Source organism: Meriones unguiculatus, assembly GCF_030254825.1.
Source record: "Meriones unguiculatus strain TT.TT164.6M chromosome Y unlocalized genomic scaffold, Bangor_MerUng_6.1 ChrY_unordered_Scaffold_25, whole genome shotgun sequence".
NCBI classification, from domain to species: Eukaryota; Metazoa; Chordata; class Mammalia; order Rodentia; family Muridae; genus Meriones; species Meriones unguiculatus.
In genome coordinates, this window is record NW_026843710.1 from 9,390,782 (window position 1) to 9,396,147 (window position 5,366).

The 5,366-nt window shown below is 39.9% G+C and overlaps 1 non-coding gene across 1 annotated transcript; it reads left to right on the plus strand.

The window, feature by feature from the left end:
• Nucleotides 1-675: 675 nt before the first annotated feature.
• On the plus strand, nt 676-784 carry LOC132651804 (U6 spliceosomal RNA). The gene has a single exon (XR_009589368.1). It is a non-coding gene; the product is annotated as a U6 spliceosomal RNA (small nuclear RNA).
• The last annotated feature ends 4,582 nt before the right edge of the window (nt 785-5,366 follow it).

Below are 5,366 nucleotides of genomic sequence, written 5' to 3' on the forward strand. Positions count from 1 at the left end.
AAAGAGATCAGAAGAGACGTGAGATCAGAAGAAGGGAGAGAAAGAGCTCCCCTATCAGTGAGCTTAGGGAGGGGCATGTGTGGAGAATGGGGAGGGAAGGTGGGATAAGAAAGGGTGGAGGCTTCAAGGGGGTAAAAGTGAATAAAGTGTAATTAATAAAAATTAAAATAGAATATTAAAAAATTATAATTCCTTTTGGATTTATATGAAAGGATGGTGTACTTTGAGGTTGATATGCCAAAGAAAGTTACCAGAGATATTGGAGTCTCTGTCTCTAGGTATCTGTCACTTTACATCTTTGTTTCTATTGGTCTCCATCTCTCTATTTCTGAATCTGTCTCTCTATCTCTCTCTCTCTGTCACTTTCAGTCACCCTCTCTCTTCCTGATGCTTGTGGTTCAATATGAAATCTCTCAGTTTTGGAAAAAAACTAAAACAAGATGACTGCTTGCTGAGGTGACATCATGGATGGTCTCTGTAAAACTATAAGCAATGACCCAATTAAATTCTTTTTGTTCAAAGATTTGCCTAGGTCAGGAAGTATTTTCGCAGCAAATAATTCACCCACTGAGGACATATCTGTGCATTTAATAAATAATAATGGCATCTGTGATAATGTGAAACTCAAGTCATGGACAAGGAATTTTATTAATGACCATTTCAAAGAAATATGTATTGCTCTCTTCAGGAGCACATATACTAAAATTGGAACAATAGAGAGAATATTAGCAAGGCCCATATGCAAGGATGAGATTCAAATTCATGTGTGGAGAGAAAGGACTTAGGGAAGAAAATAGGAACTACAGAGCTAAGCATAAGCAACAGGCTACAAGAGATGGAAGAAAGAATCTCAGGTGTTGATGATACAATAAAAGAAATTGATGTAACATTCAAGGAAAATGTTAAATCTAAAAAAATTCCTGACAAAGACCATACAATAAATTTAAGACAACATAAAAAAAACAAAACCTAAAAATAATAGGAATAGAGGAAAAAGATTCCCTCCTCCAAAGCCCAGAAAATATTTTCAACAAAAGCAATGAAAAAAATTTCCCCAACTTAAAGAAGAGGCCAATAAGAATACAAGAGGTATACAGAACACCCAATAAATTAGTCCAGAAAAGAAAATCTTCTCACCACATAATAATAAAAACAGTAAATAAAAATACTAAAAGAAAAAAATACTAAAATATGCAAGGTAAAAAGGCCAAATAACATGTAATGGCAAACCCATTTGAATCATACCTGACTTCTCAACAGAAACTATGAGAGCTAGAAAGGCATGGACAGATATCATGCAGGCCCGAAGAGAACACAGATGTCAGCACAGGTTACTATACCCAGCAATCCTCTCAGTCCTCATAGACAGAGAAAACAAACTATTCAATAACAAAATCAAATTTCAATAATACTTACACATAAATTCAGTGCTACAGAAGACACTAGAAGGAAAAATACAACCCAAGAAACCAGCTACTTTCAAGAAAACACAGGACATAATTAACCTCATTATAGTAAAACAAAAATCAACCAATACACAAACTTACTACCACAACCAATATTAAAATCAAAGGATCTAACAAACACTGGTCATTAGTCTCTCTCAACATCAATGGAATCAATTTCTTTAGATAATGAAATAGCATTTGACAAAATCTAACATCCATTCACATTTAAAGTTTTGAGAGATCAGGGATACAAGGCATATATTTAAACATATTAAAGGCAATATACAGCATGCCTACAACCAAAATCAAAATAAATGGAAAGAAACTTAAAGCAATCTCACTGAAATCAGGGACAAGGCAAGGCTGCCCATTTTCTCCATAGCTCTTCAACACAGTTTATGGAAGTCCATACTAGAGCAATAAGAAGATTGAAGGAGATCAAGGGAATCTAAATCAGAAGGAAGAAGTCAAAGTATCAATATTTTCAGATGATAAGATAGTATACCTGATGTTATTAATTAAAAAGATATGAAGCAGGGGGACAACCAATATTCTCTGTGAGAGGTTTATTAGGGGGGTATGGTGGAAGTGGGTAGCAGGGCATGGTGGGAAAAGAAAGATGTAAAGGGGGATAGGGTGCCCCAAAGAAAGAGAAAAAGCATAAGATAGAGTGAGAGAGAGAAGAGAGTAAGAGAGAGAAAATAAGAGAGGGGGTAAGCGTAAGACAGAGACCATGTGCTGGATTGGCCCTTTTAAGGGGGCACAGCAACCATCTTCCAGGTGTGGTCAACTGGCTGGCTGGCTGGCTGGCAACACATGATGACATCATAGGTTGCTGGGAAACCCAGAAGCAGGTTGTTTTCGAAAATACTAACATTCCTCTCTTTTTCTATAATTAAAAATGGAGAGCTCGGGCTGATTTTTATAAGGTAAGTTAAAGTATATGAATTTAGGCTCACTGGAAGCAGCTCTCTGTTATCTTGCAAGAGGTTGAGAGAGAGAAGAATTATAGCAACAAAATGGTCAGATTGCAAACTCAAGAGTAAGAGAAGCCTCTGCCCTGGAAAATTTAGGTAGAGGATTGCCAATAGAGAGAGTTGCCATCCCTGCAAGGCAGCAGGTAGAGACAGGGGAATGCTGGGAGAAGCTAGAGCCACCTGTCCTGGTCCTGAAGCACTCCATTTCAACCTTTTGTTAAGAACAAGTGAATAACAGGTATAAATTCTCTTCTGGCTACTTCCTGCTGACACTGAAGGTGCTGTAGGGAGGTCAAAAGGCTGAAATGTTGGCCAAGTCCAGGAAGAATAGGCTGCTTTGATGCTTTCCATGGTCTGCAAGAACATCCATGGCTGGGAGGGAAGGTGCAGGTCCAGCATGTTTGAAGTCTGTGAGGTCAGAGCTGACCACCTGCAGCTTGTTGGAAGTCTGTGAGGCCAGAGTTGAACACCTGTAGCTGCTTTGGTGCTGTTGTGGCTATAAGAAACATCTGTGTAAGGCAGGACACTGAAACACATATATAGGCAAAAGGTAAATAATGAGTAGGGAAAAAAATCCTGTAGGTATACATTGAAAGGTTTGGATCAATGAGGCTTGTACATGGGAACCTCTGTCTACCTGGAGGAACATTTATTTACCCAATCACTGGCAATATTTAAAGAAGGCTTTGTTTTGTTTTCGATCTGTCATTGAGGTGAGGTTTAATTACAGAAGCATGTAAACTTAGAGGCCCTGGTGCCAGCTGGCACTAGGTGTAGAAACTTAAAATTCTCCAGAGGAGATCCTATCTGGAGGGTGGGCATCTGGGCATCTCCCATTGGGGGCAGAGAAGTCAAGACCTTCCAGTGGCATTACAAGGGAAAGTGTGACTCCGAGAAAGAGGGGTGCTACCTGTCCAATAGCTCATCAGCTCTTGGCCAGGGACCAGGGTGCAGTGCCCAGTGGCACGGGCGAAGCAGGACAGTTTGCCTAGCATTAGGTCTTCCCATGAGTGAATGAGAGAGGGCCCATGAATGGTCGAGAGGGGGCCAATGAGTGGGCCAGAGGGCAAGTAAGTGGGGAGAAGGAAGCGTGTGCAAGAGGAGACATACCACTCAAGGCAGTGGGTGGCCCTAAAATGTAGGTCAGCATAGAGGGTCAAACCTAGATAATTAAGGCTATGGCTGAGGGGAGGTCCCTCTGTCTCAAAAGTAGGAAGTTGCATGAGCTCTGCAGTCAAGCTTCCCCTACCAGGAGAGGTGTTTATGCTGAGAAAATGGAATGAACTCACCAATCTAGTCTGTGGTTGCATGCAGTAAACAGCAGTCTGTTAGCCAGGAAAGGAAGTTTTGAGAAAAAGTTACAGCTTTAGACATGTTAGTATCACAATTGTACTGTGCATTGAGAAAAAGGCAGTAGACACATATGTGTTAACAGCATGAGTACTTTTTAACGAGAACTCTGAAAAGGCAAAAGCCTTTTATGAAGTAAAAGGGAAACTCACTTATACTTTTAGTATAAGCTTATACTTTTAGTATAAGTATATACACATTATGGAGGCTTACCATCTTGAGCTTAGGACCATAATAGTGGAATAGTGGTATTGTGGAATGTTTTTGTATCAGAGTAAGATTAATAATTAGAGCCTTATTGATAAAGGTTGAAACTCTGAACAGTCAATACAACAGCAGCATAACAACAGGAGGAAATATTAAGCCTTTTTACCTATTTAAGATACCTTAAATCACCTTAGACCTTGTAACCTTTATCATTTGCAGTTACCAACCTTAAAACATTTTTTAGACCTCAAACATTTAGAAGTTGCATTACCAACCTTAAGACACATTTTTAGACTCTCAAACATGTATAACTTGTATTTATTAACCTTAAGACATCACTCAAATATGTTCTTTGAAAGGGACCTTTGTATTTAGTTATTTACCATGAGACATAGTTGAAACTGCTATGAACATTTATTGTCCTTTAGCTAAAGGTTTCATTTAGGCCTGTTTCTTGAGTCTGGACTGTGTCAGGACTGAAAGGAGCAGCTCTAGGACTTAGACTTAAGGCCTGGTTCTCCTGTATATGAAGAGAACATTTATTGTCCTTTAGCTAAAGGTTTCATTTAGGCCTGTTTCTTGAGTCTGGGCTGTGTCAGGCCTGAAAGGAGCAGCTCTAGGTCTTAGACTTAAGGCCTGGTTCTCCTGTATATAAATAGAACAGGAAGGCACCTGAAGACTCTGTGTAGGCCTGAAAATAGCAGCTCTAGTACTTAGGCTTAAGTCCTGGTCTCCTGCATATAAAGAGAATTGTGAAGGCACCTGAAGTCTTCCAACACAGAAATTGGCAATGTCTGTGGAACCTCATTCTGAGGTCAAAAACAGACCTGTAGGAGAGCTGTGGAGGTTGCTAAGTCAAGGAGCCACCTGTCCTCTGCCAGGCCAATGAGCTAGAGGGCTGGAAGTGTCTGTGCTCTTGTGTTGGTTGAACCTTCATGGCTGGGCACAGAGGACAAGCCTGCTTGGGAGCATTTTGGCTTCCATAGGCCAGTTTGCCAGCAGCCATCTTTGGTGTGTCAGCAGCAGGATCAGCATTCATTTGGCTGCATTCGAACACATCATCTGGCAGAATGGACTTTTTGGCTATATATACATCTTGCATTTTTGCGGGAACAGTAGCCGCTTCTGAACACAGCTATGTCTATGTTTAGAGCCCTTCGGGATGGCTCAATTTTTATCAACTCCTATATGGTGACTCAATGACCATCTCAGCTGTTTATTAAAAATTGCAGTGAGACCATGTTTGCATCTGCACGATTATAAATATGTATCTATGAGATGAATATTAGCTTACATTTGTTAACCTGTAAATATCAACCAGGACTTTAGGTTTTGTCCTTGCTAAGTTAGAACCTTAAAAGTCATGAATACAATTTATTAGAGT